Consider the following 23371-nt stretch of genomic DNA (forward strand, 5'->3'; position numbering starts at 1 on the left):
TGGAGGTAGAAGAAAGTTAAAATTTGATGAATCTGAGGAGGAGCCCTCTTTCAAGTTTCTTGAAGCTGGTCCATCACAGGCCCCAGAGCATTTTACAACAGAAATCCCCCCTACACCAGGTGTTGGCCTAACATCTTCCATGAATGTTTCTTCTCCTGAAGTTGAGGAAGCAAAGGGTGAGGCTTGCCCTGTGAAAGATTCATTCCCTACAATTGCACTTGAGCCTACATCTGCTGAAGTCACTGAACCTCCCAAGCCACAAAAGAGAAAGAGGAAGTCCAGGTTCTTCTATATGCAGAGATGTTTCAGTGAGATCAGGAAAGCCCAGAGAGCTACACAGCATGTCATTCCAAAAGCTGCTTTTATAAGGGTCGTTAAAGAGATCTCTGATAGATTGTCTCAAGTGGCAACTGTCTCTGGTCTAAATAAGAAGTGGCAACTCTCAGCCATTCTTGCCCTGCAAGAGGCCGCAGAAGATTTTGTTATTGATTTCATGAACGATGCTTACATTGCTGCCGCCCATGCTCATAGGATCACCCTTATGAATAAAGATTTTAGCATCATCAGAAGCAGAGTCAGGTATAGGTTTGACAAAGTGTTGAGGCCCTTGCCTTCCAACGATCAAAAGGCCCTTGAAATCCTTAACATTCCCCCAAAATTGTCCAGGAAAGAGAAAAAGCTAAATGTTGAGGATGTTACTCACCTTTACTCTACAAGGGGTGCCACCCAGTAGGAGGCTTTCTTGAGTGAAAAAAATCAGGAGGTGTTTGAAACTGAAGACGATGTTTACAAGAGGAAAGCCGCATCACTTGCTCCTATCAACAGCGAGAGGATGGGCAAAGTGTATGGGAAGATTCTTGTGAATGTTTCTGTGGAACCTGAGGAGGAATATCTTAGTATATCTCCCGAGGACAAGCCCATGTTGGAAAAAAGGGATGTCCAACTATCTGACTCCGTGGTTTTTTGTTGCATAAGGTAAGGTTTATATATTTTTTTTTGCGTAAGTTAAGTCTTATAGGTTCAAGTATATTTTGGATGAAATTTGTATTGAATAGCTTTTGCTATTGACTGCAGGACATTGGTCTCCTCTCTCACTCTCGATATCTAAAGAACCATATACATTGTTGATCCACTTCTCTCTGTGGAACTATTTGCAAAATCTGGTTCTAATATTTCATCGTTTTTTCGTAGCTTCGAAAGTGTGACAAATTACCACATCTTTTTCCCTTATGTAGAAATGTATTTTTCTTTTTCTGTAGAGGAAAATTTATATTCATTTGCTTTCACCCTTCTACTCACCTCTTTTATGAATTTGCAGAGGGCATTGGAGTCTCATCTACATTAATTGTCTTTCAAGGGAAATTATCTTTATGAATTCTCTCAGCGGTGTTCATGGTCAAGCACGAATGTATGTTGAAAGAAAATTACTTACTTTGATTTTATTTATAAAGAATATTTTGAACTTACAAAGCTTCCTTTTGCAGTGCTGGTAGACTCGTTTCTACATTTTTGGATACAACATACAAGGATCTTGCTGATCCTCAAAGGCCTTATACTTTTCTTCTACAAGAAGTTCCATTGCAAAGCGATACGCATTCTTGTGGATGGAGAGTTATCTCAAACATTTGCAGAACAGTGGATTCAAAGTTGTTACAAATAGAAGGAGTGAATGTAAGTTAATTTCATTTTATGTTTGTGTAACCCTTATCATGATTTCTTTTCACTAACTTATCACATTTATTCTTACAGTGTAGAGACTATCCCGAATCATATGTTTGGTGGATAAGGGAGAGATGCATCGAGCTGATTCTGGACAGGGCAATCACACCAAATGATCCTGACTCCCCTCTTCCTCCCAAAACTTCAATGGCCAAGGGCACAAGCAAGGGAAAGGGCAAGGGAAAGGGAAAGGACAATGGCAATGGTAAAGGCAAGGGCAAAGGCAATGGGACCACTGCTGCAGAGTTTAAGAAAAAAGGAATGCCGATGCTCTCTCCTCTTAAATTTGATCCATCCCCTCTTAAGCCCCAAGAAAAGAGACTACCTGTAAAGGTGAAATTTTTTCAACGATCAAAGAAAGGCCCTGTGAGAAAAAATATATTTGAAGAAATCGATAAAGAATGAAAATAGCAAACATAAACATACATGAGCCTTATTATTTTGGCTTTGTACATTTTTATGCAATTTTTGTACCTCATTGTGTAATGAAAAATTTCACTTGTAAATCGAATGTAATGTACATTTTATTTATACACATCCAAAAGGCAACTTGCTTCATGATAGCTTATGAGTTCCCATTAAAAAATATCTTAAGGACAGTCTATTAAGATAAATTCCTGCCAAGTTTTCATTCTCAAGGCTCAAAACTCACAATTGTGGGAGACAAACAACTCGTACAAAAGAAAGAGCGCTCGGCTCTTTTACCAATTGTTACACCATTCACTTTGAACTTATATCTAGGGGATGTATTGTCTAGCAATTCCAAGGTATCCCTCATATCTTTCAGACTCCAATTGGAAGTAACATTCACCTTCTTTACTTCTTCATGCGGCAAAACGTGCACCGCAAGTTTATATGGTGTGTAATCTGTATCGGAATCCAAGGGAACCCAAATACCCAATCTTAGTTTATATCTCTTGTAATCAAAGCCCAAAGCAAGAGTTTGGCGAGGGATACTGTAAGCCAAAGCCAAGGATTGAGGGCATGCACTGCACCTCAAGATATCACCCTTATGGTCGCACTCTCTAGATTTCCAATGCGTCCCTATAGTGTTGTCCAAATCCTCTTCCGAAAAGTTTCTACTTAGCCAGGATACCTTCGTTCTTTGTAAATTTGTTGTTTTGAAGCAAGCCACGAAGATATGGAGGGGTACAAACCATGATAAATGTATTCTTCTTGAGATCCTTCCAGCTGTCATGGACTTTTTAATATCCTGAGATATTTTGAATTTGAAACTCTGCACCGTTACCTTGTCAGGAATCTCCCAGTTTAGAGATGAAAGACTTGGCAATGGCAAATCTTCGATATTCCCATACCTATCCGCTTTAGAGGGAACCACATACTGTGCATAATATATAAAAACCTTGCATTCACTAAAAAAAGACACAGTTTGATCGGCATAAATAATGTCTGCCAATACCTTATGAAGGGCATGGAAAGTCCCACTTAGGCTTTCCACAGGTTGCCATTCAATACTTGTTGACGGAAAGATATCTACAATGACGAACCGTTTGTTAGAACTTGCATAAATGGAAAATAATTATATACATTATTCAACTTATAACTTACAATGTGTTTGTTGGGGAACACGTTCGTTTGGAGGCAAGTGCATATCCTTGGCCATGTAAACATGTTGCACCTTGACAAACCAGCCTTCGGGCATAATTTTGAAGGCAATGATACGCCCCTTCCAGTGATGTTTTATATCATCTCGTTTTCTTCTTTTCACCTTATGAGAGCCCTTGCAAGATGGCAGCATGGTAACCCAATCGTTTACAGCAAAGGTTTTGGGCTCAAAATTTCCATCTACTCCCTGGCTATAGACTGTGCAAGAGTGTATTAAACGAGAAGGGCGCCTGGAGGAAGCCATGAAAAGAATGAAAGCGCAGAGAAAGAAGCTCAAAGAGGGGAGAATGAACTAAAAAGTAGCACCAAGAACCCAAATGAGTATGTATTGGGTGCCAAAAACAATATTGAAAGATCTCCCGACTTTCAAAAAACTCATTATTAATTTCATCACATCTCTGTCACGTATTTTGTCAGATTTGTAAGTAAATAACGTCTTTGGGACTCCAAAACATGTCAGACTTTAGGGGTTTTGGCTAAAAAAGAAGAGAGAATCATGAAATGGACTCCACTATCTCTAAAAAAGAGGAGACAAGAATACCATATTCTTGCACACGTGGCGAACTCTCTTTGGCCCTTTCCTTAATCCTGTGATTAACAAAAGTGCATTTTTTGAAGCGTTTTTGGCCCTAATGATGCAACCTAGATAAGAATCAATTCTAAAGTTATGGTCGTTAGTTTGAAAACTCATTTCTCTTAAATGAGATAACAAAACTTAATACAGAAATGATAGGGATGAGAAAATAAAGATTTAACTTTTCAAAATAGTGATTCCTCTTAGGACAAAGATCTAAATCAACAAAATAATTGATAGGATAAAAATATTGGAGAGATGTTTGCTATTATCATTAAAGGTAGTAATACTTACCACAATAAGGCTAGTCTTTAATATATGTAAAAGCTTCCTTATGACATTATATTGCACTTGCACATTGTATAAGTCAAATACTTCATTACAAATCCAAAAATGGGAATTAATCACAAAACCTTTAGCAATATGAAGTGAAAACTTATGTGTAAAGAAAATTGTAAAAATGAAGATACTTTGCTCAAAGTTTGATTATTGCAAGAAGAGCAAAAACAAAAGTTGGAACCAATGCTCAAAATATTCATTTCTGTCAAATCTAACATAAAAAACTATTGAAAAGATAGTAGAAAAGAGAAAACATGAGTAGAGGTGAGGACCTATTCTTTTTAAAAAAATTGACCCCCTAGAAGTAGAAGAAATTGAAGAGATAAGAGAAGTGATCAAAATACTAATTTCTCTCAATATAGAGCTCCAATTAAAATGAAAATTTATTAAAATGTACAAGAGAGGGAAATGAGTTTATTGCTCAATTTTCAAGTCAAACTGAGATCATGTGAGGGAAAAAGAAAAAAGTTGAAAATCGGCCAAAAAAAGGGAAAGAAAATTATAAGAAGATAAATATACTTGAAATCTATGTACCATTCATTTCTCCTTTTTTAGAAATCCCCCATTAACATTTTGTTAAACAAAGAATCAAATGATTAGAGAAAGAAGATCCACCCTCCACAGATGTCAGCATCTTACCTTCCTATTGGACAATTTAGAAGGCTCACATCTTAAATTGTAAAATTTTAAGGGCCCCTTTTGAGTCAAATTTTCACCTAATGAAGTACTATTGAGCTCTGTGTGTGTGTGTGTGTGTGTGTGTGTGTGTGTGTGTGTGCGCGCGTGCGTGCGTGCGCATGTGTGTGTAGCCTTGGGGATGTGCAATAAAAACTAAGTTAGCATATTTATTAAATTCCATTGTGTAATATAATTTAAATATCTAGTTTATGGATTCTCCTTATGGAAAGTAAGTTATAAGTTATATCATATCATCAAGATTATATATTAAGTGTATTTTTTTAAATTCATTTACCATAGTTTAATTTTTTATCATGGAATTTTGATGCTAATTATTGGTAAAATCATCTTTGTAAAAATTAATGTGATTTTTCTTAAACTCATATTGTGAAATATAATCAATGTATATGATAGTACATAAGCATGATAAAATGTTATGTAAATAACTATGTGCTTTCATATGATGATATAATTTTATTGAAATTTTATGCAATGGATTTATTAATTTCATTTTATGGTTTAATAGCTAACTCAGTGGCATCACTCACGAATATATGTGTGTGTCACATGGATTCAAAATAAGAGAATTTTTAAAAACTATATATATATATATATATATTACATATAGAAGGATATCATATAAAGGGGTTATTTATAGATGGAATGAAAAAGGGTTGTGTTTTATTCACAAAAAATTCGCAAATAAGGGTATTTATAAATAAGCCTCGAACACCCTTGATATAGGGAATATACATATAGTGAACCCCTGAGAAAGCTATAGAACTAGATCAAATAAGTAATCTCCAACATTACAATCAAAACTTTGTATGCGAGTCCATGATGTTTCAGTTCATTTTCTAGTATGCAATTGGTGTATGTTTAGCTTCCTACAAGATACTTTGATAAGTATACATATATTAAAGATGATTTGCATTTTAAACTTACTTTCTAGTTCAATTAAGGCTATAGCTTATTGTGTGTTAATAAAGAGCAATGTATTTAGTACTTGTAAAACATTCACAAGTGTATACATATTATAGTGCTAGCACTTGCTCAACTTGTACAAAAATCAAAGCATTGGTGTATGCATATGTAGTAGTGCTTGCATTGTTTGCATTACTTATTTAGAGAAATCAATTTTCAAATAATAAGAGCTTGAATAATACATTTGACATAGTAAATAAACTAGGCATGGTGCAAAAAAGAGATTTCATCAAAGGGGGCTTTGAGGTCTCTAAAATGCCCTGCAAGTGATCCTAGAGAGAAAAACTATTTTAGAAAATAAATTATTTTTTATATTTTTAAAACTTTTATATTTTGATAAGTAAATATATAAAAAATTATTAATAAGTCATTGTCGTGATATTCTTGTGGTCACATCAAACCTAGAAATCTAGGCCGCCATAAAGGGGACAAAGGTTGTCATAAAGAAGATCTTACTCATCCTCATTAAAGTGAAAACTAATATTCAATTTGAATTTCATTTGACGTTTGATTACTTTCCTCCATTCTCACTCTCTTCTTTCTTTCCTCTCCTTACTAGTTTCTTCTTTGTATTCCTTCTTGTTTCTAATTTGAATAGTTTTTTAATCCAATCTTCTAATCATATACTTAGCTATGGATCAGTCATCCAATGATTTGTGTAGCTCTAGTAAAAAGACCTCTCTATCATCTTCATATTGAGTTGGATAATGAGTATGAACCAATAATAAAGATAACAAAACCCATTACCATTATAGAGTCTACAAAACATATACTTAGGTTTGAAGGAAATAAAAATCTTGATCTTTGGTTAGATGGCATGCTATATCCCAAAGATCCTAGCAAAGTTAACACTCCACTTTTCTCTAATAGCTCTTCATTTTGTTTGTTGAATTTGTAAGAACTCTTCCTCTGTTAGCCCCTCCTTTTCATATTCCACGATCTGATTAATACATGAATGCAAGGATATAGAAATGTCTTGAAAATTCTCTCCCTCAACATCAAGACTTGCTAGCGATTCCTGTTCATAACCTATGAAATTCTTACCATTTTGGCCCCATGCTGTGAGGATTGCTAAGCGTAATCTTCTATGAGATAGAAAATGTGTTTAGTTTCATTTAGCAACACATATCTCTTTTTGTTGATGAGGTAAGTGGAAAATGTTGGGACACATTCAAGAGGACCTTCTTCAATCTTTCCACTCAACTCTTTCTTCTTTTCTTCCACTTTTGCAATGTTCTCACTTTTAAATAAACACTACAAGATATAGGCCTTATACCGACATTAAAAGCGACAAATATATAAATAACAAAATTTTCTCCCATTGTCACAAAAAGCGTCGTTATTGGGCGACGCCATAGAACAGTCGATATTAGCATCGTTATCAGCATCGCTATTTGCATCGGTATCAGTGTTGCATTTGCGACGCTGATACCGATGCAAATAACGAAGCTGATAACGATGCTCTGCGACGCTAATAGCAACGCCAATAACGATGCATGTAGGTAATTTTGTGACACTAATAGCGACGGTAACATAGTTTTTGCATTGTGTACAATGCTCGTGTAAACAAAAACAAAGTGTACTTAAATCATAACACTGATACATGAAATAAATACATGATCGCATAATGAAAGCACTGGTACAATCATGGCAAGATATCACTACTACATAGAATATGCCTACACAGATCATGCGACCAAAAAAGAAGAGTGTGTGAGCTCCAGGGATCCAAGGGCGAGCTATACATCCTCGCCATCCGAAAGCTTGTCCCACCACAAAGGAGCATCGAACGGACTTTACAAAAAAAGAAACAACTACACATCAGTCCACCATACAATAATGCATTCTAATTAAACATGGTAACTACGGACAAGAAAGATGAGTGACTTATAGGGCCACCGTATCTATACAATCGGTCAATCAATGCAGTGAGACCGTGCCTCTCTGCATATCGAGTCTCAAGGCCGGTCGGATCGCGATTTGTAATGGAGTGCTGCAAAGAAAACAAAATACTAACTGTTAGAAACATGATTGTCAGTACAAAGGATATTGCAAAAAAAAAAAGCAAGCAAAACAAAAGAAAAACTTACAAAGTCCTCCAGATATGTCTTGTGGCCGCCACTCCCAAGATGATGGACCACTCCGGCCTCTAGTCGTGCCCTCGCCGCCTCGCGCTGCTGACTTCAATGTCCTAGATAATTTGTAGCCTCCTCCCTTAGTCGGCACCAGTCGTCCACGTCTAGCCACACTGGGGCTCTGCAACCCCACTCTTGAGCGCCTTGCATGCGCCCGATAGTTTGTGTGACATATATGCACGCATGCAATCCATCATCTAGCCTGTAGAAAATCTATCTGTTGTGGCTGGAACTGGAAACTCCTCATGCAAGGATGCTACTATGTAGTCCTTGCTTCCCTCCTGTATGTTTTTTCAATGATCTAAGATGTTGTGCCGAAAAACTTGTTGGCACAACTCTCTCATGCGAGTCATCACCCTCCTCCCCTCATCATTCATGATGATGGCTCCTAACCTATCATTGGCAAGATAGGCATATCCCTCTGGGTTATGCCTAAGATGGGTCCTCTCCCACCTGTGACCACGCTCCTGGGCATATCCAGGAGACCCCTGTACATCCGGTGTACCGATTGGGGTAGTATCTATTAGTGTAGCACCCATAGGGATACCACCTGCAGACGACTGAGCAAAAGCCGGAGTAAGTGGAGTAGACATCCCCATAGGTGCGACAAATCCTGGAGGTGATGCAACTCCAGCAGAACGACGAGATGGAGACAACAACCACCTAAGCCATGCTCCCTAGAACTGCCATGAGAGCTAGGAGTAGCACCTGTATCCCATGCCGACCGCAAGCTCACTGCCTCCGTATCTCTACAGTATCCCCCTGAGCCTGAAGCACTCACTCCCTCTGGCCCAAGTCTGGAGCGTCGACCTCGTCTTCTCGAAGATGAAGCATCTGATCGAGCCGAAGTAGATCTAATAGAGCGGCCTGACGATGTCCGAGACAGCTCCTAGTCCATCATGTCTCTGAATCTCGCCATCTGATCTAGAGACATGCACGTGAAGATATCCTGCAACTCCTCATTGCTCATCCCTTGACTCATCCTGATGATCTAAGTATCCAAACAGATCATCTACACATATAAAAAATGATGTTAGCATAATCAATTTAAATTATACAAAGTACGGTAATATATATCCTAAAAAAATGATCTCACTTAAAATGTATATCCTATGTACCCTTATAAGCGATTAGTCAATGAATTGAGTAAGTGGATGCTCCAAGTATGAAGTATCCTATGGTCCCATGTCAATCTCCTAACACAACTCCGCATACACTGGAAGGTCGATAGACATGTCACCACAAAAGGATGAGTCCACCTCGTTCTCAAAGAATTCTTGGACTCCTGTATTTCCATCACTGTTAGCCAATGCTGGCTCATCTATATGCTCCAAGCTTTCCGTGGCCTCCATCCCTTGCAATATCGACCCCTCTATTTGCATATTGTCCTCATCTATGCTCGGAACATCGCTTTGATCATATACTCTTGCACTTTGGGGAGCTGAAGGTATAACATACCACCATCAAGGTTGTCGGGGGTTTGGATATAAGATTACCTATTTACAAACACGTACAAGAGAGATTAAACTATTGTGACATGTACCATGTCATAATACAATTAACAAACAAATGAGTTCATGCACATGTTTACAATGGGCCTGCAACACAAAGGTTTCGCGCAAATTCGTCTGTTTTTTTTGGAATCTATTTCAAGAAATCCAGATGGATCTCGTCGAACTGTTGCTCCAGCTCCTTCAAGTGCCACTTTGAACCACTACACATCAAATAATATCATGGAGAAGCTACGGTAATCCATCGTAACAATACTTTGCAAGTTCCAAAATAGTCCATCTCATCTATAACCGTGTTTGGATCCGTTGCTCGTCATCGGCTCTCGTGCTTGAACCTTGCCATGATACCACAATCCATTGTGGAGTGCATTTTGTCAATACGCTCCATGTGAAAATGTCGTCTGCGTAACTATGATGCACTATATATTTTGTACTGTACATTGAAACACTCAAATTATTTGTCGCATATAAAATATAGATACAACAAATCCTAAACATGTCATCACCTTTGGACTACATCTCCTCGAGAATTTCCACTCTTCAATTGAGATCTCCGTCCCTTCGCGAGACGCTCAAAGCTCCATGCAACCATCGCGTTGCCATGAACCGCGGCATCTCCTCCATGCCCTCGAGATATCGAATCAGTCAATGGTGCATACTACGTTGAAATTCAGATCGTGCTTCCTCTCGAACTTGCCTAGCGATCTGGTACCTGGTGAGCCACGTCTCCATAGAGGCATGGTGCAACATACAAAAGCGATTCACCTTCTCCTCCATTGCAGCATCCATTATTTTTTCTATCCCATTTCCAACCACTACATCTCCTGTCAGTCTATCATCGTCCTTCAGTGACCATAGCATTTTATTGTCTGGATCCACCGTTGGTAGCCATTGTGAAATATGCACTAGCACCTCAGACACCAACCAACCTTCAGCCATGCTACCTTCTGGCTGAGTTCGTTGTCGCAAAAAGCCTTTCAGGGTTTTCATGAAGCGCTCCAAGAAGAACATCCATCACGTATGTACAGGTCCAACAATCTCCACTTCATCTACAAGATGCAGAAGAAAGCGGATTTGCATCGTGAGCATGCTGGTAGGCAGGTATTTCTCAAAGAGATAGACAGTCTCCACTACTCCCCGCCTTGTGGATTTAATAGAGGATGTCTTAATCTCCTTCTGTGAGATCCATTGCACTAAAGTCGACAACCTGTAAATGGCCCCGTGTATTTCGGGAGCAAGGCATCTTGCGATCCTGATCGGTAGTACAAACTGCCACAAATGAGAAAGCATTATGAACAATGGCTATACTCCAAATAGCAAAATGCGCACATCAATTACAATCCATTCGTAGTACAAATCTAACATATCTTATGCCAGTCATAGGATTTTAGCCCTGATAATTGGTCATCTTTAGAAAATGCAGACCTGAGAGAACACATCATACCCATCGGAGTACGGATAGACTTGACTATTTGCTTCACAATGCGCTCTTCTTTAGTGGACAAAACCCAAGGAGCGCGAGGTAGCTGTACGCGACCATCAGCACTCGACTGCGACCAAAGCACCTCCATCTTGCCTACCTCCTTCAAATCCATTCGTGCCTCTATAGTGTCTCTCTTTCCTGTGATGTGGTCCCATAGCAAGTTGCTCATATTCTTGAAAATATGCTTGGGATCCAACAAGTGGTTGATCTATAAGTGGGTCCAATATGGCAACTCGTAGAAAACTGAGAATCGTCGCATTCTGTTTGGATGTGACTCTGCATGGACCATTTTCAGCTCGTACCAGCTTGCGGCATTTAAAGAGTTGTCGGTCGTCCAAGAAAGCCTTCCTTGAGTTCATGACCCTCTGACAAGAAAGTGGCATGTCCTTGATATACCATCTTCTTCATGGTTCGTGACCTTCGGGAGTCTAACTGTGGCCCCCACAATGGACATGCATGATAACCTGAGGTAACCGGACATGTTCCAACACCTCTATCCAGTGAATACAAACTTGAACGATATAAAATATAGATATTACCAATGAGAACGCAAGCCTATTTATCTGAGCACTCTCTGAATCTCGAAAAGTCATGCATCGTCCATATGAGAATAGCTTGAATATTGACGGACCATTGACCACGGACCATTGACCATCGCGCTTGCTCATATCTTGCACAGTGACCCCCTCCTCCCACAACATCTTAAGCTCATCGACTAATGGACGAAGATACACGTCCATATTTTTGACTTTGTAGCAGCCGGGGATGAGTACGCTAAGGATGAGATGTTCTTTCTTCATAAAAAGCCATGGAGGGATATTGTAGTTGACAAGGACTATAGGACACACACTATAAGAAGTTGAGCGTAGACCGAATGGGTTCACACCATCCATTGCAAGACCGAGCCGAAGATTCCTTGGCTCTTGGGCAAATCTTGGGAAGATAGAGTCAATGTGGCTCCATGCGCATGAATCCGTTGATATTCGTTGAACTCCATCTATGGACCTATTCTGTGCGTGCCATGTTGTCAAGCTCGCCATGCCGGACGTATGAAACATGTGGTTTATGTAGGGGATAAGCGGAAAGTGTCTAAGAACTTTTTGAGGGATGGTTTGCCCTTGCAAGTCTTGTCGATACTTGTGAGCACCACACTTTGGACATGTTTCCATATTCTTATATTCTCCTCGAAACAATATGCAATCGTTGATATATGCATGGATGCTATTGTAGTCCATGCCAAGCTTTTGTAAAATATGTCGTGCATCATCACGAGATTCAGGCTTGGTATTTGTAGGTGGTAATATATGATACTTCAGTAACCTTAAAAAAATCATAAAACACCTTGAAAAAGCACAAATGTTTTTAATGATAGTGCCGAAAAGAAATCAACGAAGCATACGTACAAGGTACCTAAACAACTCGGTCACATTCGCATCGCTCCACCCGTATTTTGCTTGCACACTTAGGAGTGCAAGCAGTGTTTATTAGGTTTAATGTTTTTTTTTCTCTTTTTCTCTCTCCTCTCCCTCTCTCATTTTTTCTCTCTCCTCCCCCTCTCTCATTTCCTTTTCTCTCTTTCTCTCCCTCTCTCGTTTCCTCTCCCTCTCTCATTTCCTCTCCCTCACCTTCTCTTTCTATCTTTCCCTATTATGTTTAATGTTTTTTCTCTCTTTCTCCCTTTCCCTATTATGTTTAATGTTTTTTCTCTCTCCTCTCCCTCTCTCATTTCCTTTTCTCTCTTCCTCTTGCTCTCTCATTTCCTCTCCCTCCCTCATCCTCACCCTCTCTTTCTCTCTTTCTCTATTAGGTTTAATGTTTTTTCTCTCTTTCTCTCTCTCTCTCTCTCTCTCTCTCTCTCTCTCTCTCTCTCTCTCTCTCTCATTTCCTCTCCCTCCCTCACCCTCACCCTCTCTTTCTCTCTTTCCCTATTAGGTTTAATGCTTTTTCTCTCTTTTTCTCTCTCCTCTTCCTCTCTCATTTCCTTTTCTCTCTTCCTCTCCCTCCCTCACCCTCACCTTGTCCCTCTCTTTCTCTCTTTCCCTATTATGTTTAACGTCTTTTCTCTCTTTTTCTCTCTCCTCTCATTCTCTCATTTTTTTCTCTCTCCTCTCCCTCTCTCATTTCCTTTTGCTCTCTTCCTCTCCCTCTCTGATTTCTTCTCTCTCCCTCACCCTCACCCTCTCTTTCTCTCTTTCCCTATAATGTTTAATGCTTTTTCTCTCTCCTCTCCCTCTCTCATTTCCTTTTCTCTCTTCCTCTTCCTCTCTCATTTCCTCTCCCTCTATTTCTCTCTTTCCCTATTATGTTTAATTTTTTTCTCTCTTTTTTCTCTCCTCCCCCTCTCTCATTTCTTTTTCTCTCTACTCTCCCTCTCTCATTTCCTCTCCCTCCCTCATTTCTTCTCCCTCCCTCACCCTCACCCTCTCTTTCTCTCTTTTCCTATTATGTTTAATGTTTTTTCTCTCTCCTCTCCCTCTCTCATTTCCTCTCCCTCCCTCTCCCTCTCCCTCTCTTTCTCTCTTTCCCTAGTATGTTTAATGTTTTTTCCTTCCTCTCCCTCTCTCATTTCCTCTCCCCCCTTTCTCTCTTTCCCTATTATGTTTAATGTTTTTTCTCTTTTCCTCTCCCTCTCTCTTTCCCTATTATGTTGAATGTTTTCCTCTCTTTCCTCTCCCTCCCTCATTTCCTTTCCCTCCCTCTCCCTCTCCCTATCTTTCTCCCTTTCCCTATTATGTTTAATGCTTTTTCTCTCTTCCTCTCCCTCTCTCAAATCCTCACTCTCCCCCTCTCTTTCTCTCTCCCTCCCTCTCTAATTTCCTCTCCCTCCCCCTCTCTTTCTCTCTCCCTCCCTCTCCCTCTCCCTCTCTTTCTCTCTTTCCCTATTATGTTTAATGTTTCCCTCTCTCCCTCTCCCTCTCACTCCCTCTCTCTCTCTCATTTCCTCTCCCTCCCCCTCCCCCTCTCCCTCTCCCTCTCTTTCTCTCTCCCTCCCCCTCCCCCTCTCCCTCTCCCTCTCCTTCTCCTTGGAGCCCCAAGAAGAATACCAATGAAAAGGGAATTCTCTTGCAAGAAAATCTATCTTGTAACATCAACAAGCTTTTATTTCATTCTTTTGATCACCAAAACAAATAAAATAACAATTCTTCACGCAGCATCATAGAAGATTTCTCCCACGGATTTAATAGAATCAACCATATTCTTGAACATCTTCATAAAATCCATCAATAGAACAAATAACACAAAGGAATACACCATCTTTTAATGGAAATCAATCACATATTATTCATTTTCAATGTCTTCATAGTTCTCTCTCTCAATTTCTCATATACAGTTACACTGTTTTGATAGAATTGACTATATCTGACTCTCTCTCTCTCTCTCTCTCCATAAATAGTATATCATATCCTCACTACAATACTCTCATAATAACCCTCAATAATCCTTCTTAGGTCGTGGATGCACCTCCCAAGAGGTATGTATGATATGAAGAGTCACCAAAGCCACTACAGTGTCTTTTCACAACTCACTTCTGTCACTGTCACTTAGTCTTCTCTTCAGTCTTCAACAGCTGTTTCTTCCACCTGTTTTAGCTCTTTTAAACTTAGATTCATCCTTTCCAATGGTTAGAAAACTTTCCCAAAGTCACACATACATTCTATAGAATACCTACAGAAGGTCTACAGAATAGTCACAGTACAGTACCAGAACAGCTATAGTACAGTTACAGTACAGAGACAGAGCAGAGACAGAGGCTTTACAGAAGATCTACAGAAGGTTACAGAAGGTCATCAAAACCTCATAACTCATACTCAAACCATTCCAAACTCTCAAAAACTATTCAATAAGCTTTCATAAGATCTCAATCTTCATCAATCATCAATCCATGCTTCATACTGAAGACAATCAGAACAAAATAGAAGCTATACAGAAGGTATACAGAACCAATTAGAACCTATCGGAACATCACAGAATCTCATATCTCCACTGAGAATCATCATGAACTTCTAAACATAATCAATATCATCCAAAACACTCTTAAATACTCCCATTACAACCATACATCACTCTAAATCCATAAAAAATCAATCATTCAAACCTCAAAAACAACAAAAATCAGTAAAAAATTCAGTCTTTTTCCACTCTCAACATATCCCCACACTTAGAAAGGAAGCGTCCTCGTGACCCAAGGAAAAGAAGAATATAAGTTCACTAAAGAGCTCAATTTTGATCTGTTCGATCTTCAATAATCTTGCTAAAACACGACCCCAACTTATCACCTGTATCTGAGAGAAAAAACTACTAAAGGAAAACTTCATCATTCATTAACTCATCTGATTAATCATTTAAAAGCCATAACAAATTTTTAAAGGATATAAAGCTTTCCTCCATAGGCTTTCCATCCACTAGCAATCTTTTGAAAATAGCTCTCGAACAAGTATTCGCAATCAACACGAACTCATCACATACAATTAAGACAATACATACACTAACACTAACACAACCATCTCAATGACACCTCCAAAAAGAGATATATCATTAAAAATCTTACAAAATACATGGCAAAGACATCAGTGAAGATGATCCCTTTTAAAAGCTTGGTGGTTTCGGAAGCGATCCATGGAGAAGGTTTCATCTACAAATGTCTTGGGAGGATTTTGAAAAAACTACAAGCAGCACATCCTTTCTAGCAAGACAAGGTATCTGCTAGGGAGATGTAGGGCATGGAAATAGAGGACATCCAACTGGTGGGAGTCAATGTTCACATTGACATTCATACAAAGTTTTGGAATGGCCTTTTGATCATTATGGGAATGCCTATGCATGTATGCTAGATACCAAGCAAAATGAGCTATCAATCTCACTGAAGGATCCAGAGACTGTGAATATCGGTGAGCAAAATGAATATAGTTCTGGTATGCTTGATTGGCAGTTGTCCAATCTCATGGAATAATTGGCCAGTTTATTTGAGGTCCTGTAAGAGAATCATTCGAGCTCCATTCCTTTCTTTTGGGAATCTACTGATCAAACCCATCATATTCACTAACCAACTGAGGGGGTTGAGAGATAGAAGTGGCTGGAGATGGAAGTGGAATAAGTAAAAGTGGATGAAGAGATGGGTATGCAAAATCATAAAAGGAAGAATAGTTTAAAGAAGGAGTGGCTGAAAATTTTAGGGAATCACTTAGGAAGGGTGTTAATTGATAAATAGGAAAGGTAGAAGGTACATGAATGGATGGAGAAGGACATGGTGGAGAAGGGAAAAATACTCTATCTTCAATAAAAGAGCAATATGTAAATATGGGAATTTGAGGAAAAGATTGAGATTGGAAAAGAAGGGGTAAGATGGTTGTAGAATCGGTTTGATAGAGGGAAATATATATATCATAACGATGAGCCATTTGTTGGTAATACAGTAGGTTAGAAACAAAGGGACCTAAGATAGATCTTCTCTAATAGGCATAAAAAAAGGTGGAATCAAATGGATTATTTTTGGAAAGATGAGCTAAGAGATCCACCCTTAGTTGGTTAGTACTCTGTACATAGGTAGAAGCTGTGTTCTGTCTTTGATTCAGGACCACAGAATCAATCATGAAGTGCCAGGAATTAACAGGGCAAGTAGCCACTTTGGAGGAGTAACTCTTGAACATGTCATCTATTCGCAACTCCAAATAGTTGACATACAGAACAGCTTGTAAAACCACGTCTCCCACGTACCAGGCCATATCCACTTCATTTGGAATCAACAAGTCTTATCGTAGATACATATATGACATCAACATGGTATCGGTCGTGACTGAATTTTCAAACACCATGCGGACCACCTTTGTCAGCAACTCAGGAGATCAAGCCCCACTCCAACCATCCTCTGGAAGAGGAAGATCCATCGTTGAAAGCTTCATGTAGAAGGCCAACTTCTGTAGTTGATAGTGGACAAATAAAGAATGGTTCGGAGGAACATATTCCTGGAATTGCTCAAATGTAGACCATAGCAGATCCATCCTGGACTGCAATCTTTCCACTTTATCTTGGAAAAGAGGACACAAGGTAGCTTGTCTCTGAAGAACTGCCAAGTCCTACTGTGAGAGAGAAGGGATCAGGGGAACATTAGGGCTTGGAGGAACAGACCGTGACTTTGCTAGTTGATCTTGCAACTGCTTGATTTGGGAAGCTTGTGATTCCACTATGTCATTAGCAGTCTGTAAGGCTGAAAGTTTGACATCTAAGAGAGTTTGAAACTCTTATGCTTCTTTGGATATCCTCTCCTTCTCCTCTGAGATTCTAGTAACCTCTGATTGAGCCTCTGTTAACTGAATCTTCAAAGAAGATATCTCATCTCATTGGGTTTCAATCAGTTGGGTTTGTTGCTCCATCTGCTTGAACAGATCTGCTAGGGTATCCTTAGCAGAGGCTAACTCGGATGTTGCCTTATGCAACTGGTAGACTGCATCAGTTCTTCATAAAAGGAAGCGTACAGCTGTTGAACACAGGCTGTCACTGACAGTTCAATGGAACTTTGAATGTCTTTACATAGGAAAGGAATGGCATCACCCGAGACTAGACTGTTCAGTGAGGGGACTGATATATCCAAGGAACCTTCTCGATGTGCTCTGAACAGGTTGCTACATGTGAGATAAGCAGGGAGATTACTGCCAGAGGTAGCAGGAATGGGCACTGAAGGAAGAACTGAGGAGCTTTATCTACTACCCGCTTCAAGCGTTTGCGCTGTATGACCAGGGGAGGCGGAGAATCCAGATCTTCTATATCAATTGGTTCTAACTCATCTGAAGGTGGAGGAGGAGGTACTAGATCAGATGGAGGAGGTGGAGGCACACTCTTCTGTAAACCTGAGTAGGTCAAGAAGGCAGACAAGTAGGATCCATAGGTGACATTGGTAACATTGCCCCTGGTGACTTTTACGAAATGTTGATCCATCTTAGAAAGTAGGTAATTGCTCCAATCAATAGCTACTCCTTTTAACACCATCCTTGAAGATGTAAAGAGATCTTTTGACAAGTAATGGGATGGCATTTTTGTTGAGAATCAGCAATCACACTCAAACAGCCTCTTTGTATGGAGTCTCAGGGTCAAGGACATGCAGGCTAACTTATCCCATATGCACAATGGTGCCTACTGCAGTTTCCTACTTTCCTATAAAGCATTGTACTTGCTTCCTTTCTTAATGCAATGATAGTACTATTTTCATTTCATTAAAGTGTCAATGTCATTGTCCACATACACAAGATTGTGTTTATGAGTCCAAGTCTCAATCTTGGAACCTAATTCACTTGTGTAACAAACAGTGTCCATTCCATCATGAGTCTACACTTCTCCTTCCATCCTCCATAGCTTTCGGTTATGTCATGCTCTAGATCCCGCATTTCTAACATGGTATCAGAGCCCAGTTGGGCATGGCATTGCTTCTCCAGCCTCTCTTGATTCTTCTGAACCTCCATCCAGCTCAGTGTCAGTGTATGACTTCTTTTCTCAACTCTACTCTCACTGAAGCTTCCATGGCAGCCATAGCCAGCAGCACCCTGTCAGATTGAACTGCTTATATCTCACTCCACAGGTCAAATCTCTTGGAGCTTCCTTCTGGAAAAGTATTCCCCAACTCATAAAGCTTCCCTGTATCACATCAATCCAGGACATTGGACCATCTGGAGCTCAGCATTGTGAAAATCCCCAATCTCTGTTCTGTGTCTGCCATAGCCAGACAGGACCTACCTTGCTTGGAGCTTCCATAACTCTTCAACCAGGCAGAATTTCAACACGATTTCTTCTGGAGAAATGTTCCTTGGCTCAGGGCACAGCTTCCTGTCACTTTAAACACCAACATTGATGATCTACAGCTCCAGCATTGCTCAAATTCGACCTCGCTGTCCAGATCTGCACCGATTCTGTTCGCGGCACCTGCGCGCTGTATACTGACCACGATGTTGACAATCTCCATGGGGCTTTGGTAGCCCATGACATAAGCTTCCTAGATATGTAAAAAGTTTTGAAAATGATGCACTGTAGCTCCTGCAATCAGCAAAAAACCAGGCCCCTGTCTCAGAAACCCTAATTCCACCATAGCCAAAAGCTTCAAAATCTTGACATTTTTCACTGTTTCTCTCACTGAAGTTATCAACAGTGATTTTAATCACTGAGCAATACTCTCTGAAGTTCGTTAAAGTACTGTTACTCAGATCTGAAGGCATCAGCATCAAATCAAGAAGGGGAAGATCACTTGGAGTAAAAGACTTTTGCAGATTTGGTATTCATTGACACTTAGTTAGTGCTTTTTAGCACTTGTGTCTCTCAATCAATTCTTCTGTTGCTCAAATCTAATAAAGTCTGAAGTTGATTTGCTACTGTTCCCGTAAATCTAACATGGGCAAAGACTCGCCAAATGCTCGATTCAAAGGAGTCGGATTCCACACTTGGCAAACCCGCATCAAGCTCATCCTGATGAAGAAGGGTCTCTGGGCCATCACAAATGGCAAAGAGAAGAAACTGCGGGACGCGGACCTTGCAACTACTTGGCAAAAGAATGATGACAGAGCCCAGGCCATTATCAAATTGGAGCTAGACGACAGTTATATCCATCATGTGGATAACTGTGAGACCTCACAGGATACATGGAAAAGACTTGACACCCTGTTCGGTGCACAATCTAAATCATCAAAGTATGGTCTCCTGATTGAATTCTTCAGGCTTGAAATGAAGTCAAGCACATCACTTGCCACACATCTCAATTATATGGAAGGACTCCTAACCCAACTTGCAGGAATCAACATTAAAATGGATGAAGATGTTTGCATCGGTGTTCTACTTAAGAGCTTGCCTCCTGAATATAATAACGTATCAACAACTTTAATCAACATGCCAAATCCTGAACTTATTGATATCCAGGCATCACTGTTAGAAGAAGAAAAGAAGCTAAAAACTAAAGAAGAACCAAGTACCTCTAGAGATGAGCATGCATTATATGTTGGCAACAGGTACAAAGGCAAGAAATATAAGCTCTTTTGTGACTTTTGCAAAAGGACCGGACACACCGAGAAGTTCTGCCACGCAAGAAAGAGATCCCAAAAGGCCTATCTAGTCGCAGTCAAAGAAGAAGAAGAAAATGAAGCAAAGGAAGAAGAAGATGAAGATCACCAGGATCGGAAGGACAAGACTCATCAGTCCTTGTACTCTCATAATTCTGATAGACTGTTTTAATAGCCTTGTATTTTCCTTGCCCTAATGCTTCCTGCCATAAGCTTTGTAAACTCCTTATGTAACTTGGCATTACAGTCCCTGTACACTTTGTGAGGCCCCTGTTACAGCCTCTGGATGTCCACCATGTTTATGGTACCCACACTTAGCTTTTTCTGCGACAGCCTCTGGTGTTTTACCATGTCTGTGGTATGCCCACACTTTGCAGGTGGTTCTCATTACAGCCTCTACACACTTTGTGCCTTTCCTAGTTGTGATTGAGGAGGGGTGTTGAGAATCAAGAATCACACTCAAACAGCCTCTTTGTATGGAGTCTCAGGGTCAAGGACATGCAGGCTAACTTATCCCATATGCACAATGGTGCCTACTGCAGTTTCCTACTTTCCTATAAAGCATTGTACTTGCTTCCTTTCTTAATGCAATGATAGTACTCTTTTCATTTCAGTAAAGTGTCAATGTCATTGTCCACATACACAAGATTGTGTTTATGAGTCCAAGTCTCAATCTTGGAACCTAATTCACTTGTGTAACAAACAGTGTCCATTCCATCATGAGTCTACACTTCTCCTTCCATCCTCCATAGCTTCCGGTTATGTCATGCTCTAGATCCCGCATTTCTAACAATTTTTGTAGGCATAAACCTATCTTGAAGGAACTGACAGACCAACTTCCACACAGGATCAGTGATCATGGAAAAGGAAACTCTTGAAAAGTTGATCACCTTCTTGACATCCAGAATTTCCCTGGTCTGTTTTTGTAACATCTTCAAAATCTCATCGTTAGAGAAAAGCTAGCGAGTTGTAACAAAGGGTTCACCTTTGTAGGGAAGAGACAGAGCCTTCCCTAGGCCTCGAGGTGTCAAAGTCATGGAAGTACCCTGGACCAGTCCCAACTTCTTGCTGTAGGAGACCAGGAACTCATCACAAATGGATGGATCCTCTGGAAGTAATGGAAAGGAGGCAACCATGAAAGTTGCAAGTCTCGCCTTCGTGAGAGGCTCAAAAGTGAGTAGGGAAGAGTAATCCCTACTGACTAGTGGGACATACTGGATAGGGGGAGGAGCGTGAGGTGCCATTCAGATGGTAAACACATACACCACTACATAGACAGTCACAAAGAATGCTTGCAAAGCAACCAAAGGGCTATAAAAAAGGAATCAATCCAAAAACAAGGACACTCATACAAACATAGACGTAACTAACCCAGGTACCACCCTAGACAATACACATCTTGGAAAGATTTTGGCATGATTGCTACACATATACGGCCGAAAGCTTCATGTGATGCAACATGCAATCACCCAAATCCCCGTATCAGGCAATAAAGAAAAAACTACACACCGTACCCGTAATCATAACACATGGACAAATCAGACTACCAGAAAAACAGACATCAAGACTGGACCATAACCTGGACCATCAGTGTCAACTAATAGGTGTGTACGTGCCCATCCCACGAAGCGAGTTCATTAAAAAGGGAAAATAAGTACAGTGAGGGGGAATTAATTTAATGAAGGGTTCCTTTTAATAAATTATTAACAATGGGTGACATTTTATTAGGTGATAAACCTTAATAAGAAAACAACGGTTCTTTCTTAAAATTTTAATTACAAATTATTAAGTTGAAACGATGCGTTAATGCAACCCAGACTTTGATGCCCAGACTGGGTCTCTAAATGCAAATTCCTTAATTAAAAATTAAGAGTGATGTGGAGCGCTTTTTTGCCAGCGCGTGCTCTTGTGACGGCTGGTTCATTTTTATTATAAATTAAGGTGCCTCTTAGGTGCACGTAGCGCATGCAAAGTGAACGGCTAGTTGATTTTGATTATTATGAAATGGTGTGTTTAGAGCGAATGTGCGTGGAAAATGTGAGTGAAAAAATATTTTATTTTAACAATTAATTTGTGATTAAGGGGGAAATGAAAATAAATAAAGCACATAAAATAAATACCTGGAAGGGGTGTGTATGCAAGGCCTGAAGGTGCATGGAAGAGTCTCCCAAAAGGAATGAATCCAGTAAAAGAAAAGTAAAGACCACTGATTGAACAATAAAGACAAAACCTTAGTGGGAGTATCGATTATTATTATTAGTTTTTATTTTATTATGATGTATTAGTATTTTTTAAATTTTATATTTTGTTGGGTTGGTATTTTAGGGGGTATTATGTGTGGTGGTTGGAGTTATGTGTGTGGTTCGAGATTTGATTTTTAATAAATTGTATGTGGTGGTTTATTTTTGTTTTTTTTTTCAAAAGGAAGAATAATGAATTATGGATATGGGATGAAGGAAAAGAAAATTTCAGCTAGTTAGGAAATATCCACAATTTAATGTATGAAAATAAGATGGGTATTTTTATGGTGAAGTTTTGTTTATTGGTTATTTTTCTTGTTTTTTTAATTATTTTAAATAGGAGTACCGTGTATAAAAATATTTTAAAGTGAAAAATGAATGAAAAAATGTCAAGGGGGTGGGTGTAAATTTTTAGAATTTTTTTTGGTATTTTTTACTAATTTTAATTTTTTTTGTATTTTGTAGTTAATTTTGGAATAAATGGACAAATATGGAATTTCTTGTAATTGTGGGGGTGGAAATTTCTAGCTGACAAATTTCCAAAAATTTGCAAAAAGCTAAGGGAATTTTTAGAAATTTTTTTGAAATTTTTGTGAAGGGAAATGAATTTATAAATTAATTAAATCGGTTAAATTAGGAAAATCAGCTTAGTTTGGTAAGTAGGATCAAATTAAGTCAGCTAAGTCCTGGTAGTCTGGATAAGTCATGTAAGTCAGACTAAGTTAAGTCAGGTTAGTCACATGGAACTAGGTTAGTTTGGGTTAGTCAAAGTCAAGTAGGTAGACTAAGGCAAGGCAAGTTAGGTTAGTCTAGGGTAGGCTAAGTTAGGTTAGTAGACTATGTCAGGTTTGTGGAAACTAACCTAAGGTGGGTTAGTGGAACTAGGCTAAAGTTAGTTGAACTAGGGTAGGGTTAGTTGACTAGGGGGTTAACTAACTTAAGTAAGGTTAGTTTAACCTAGGTAGGGTTAAGGAACCTAGGGTTCGTTGACTAGGTTAGGGTTAGTCTAACTAAATTAGGGTTAGTTTAACCTAGGGGGTTAGTTGA

Source organism: Lygodium microphyllum, chromosome 30 (assembly GCF_053477565.2).
Source record: "Lygodium microphyllum isolate KBCC chromosome 30, Lygodium_microphyllum_v1.1.10, whole genome shotgun sequence".
In the NCBI taxonomy this organism is placed as follows: Eukaryota; Viridiplantae; Streptophyta; class Polypodiopsida; order Schizaeales; family Lygodiaceae; genus Lygodium; species Lygodium microphyllum.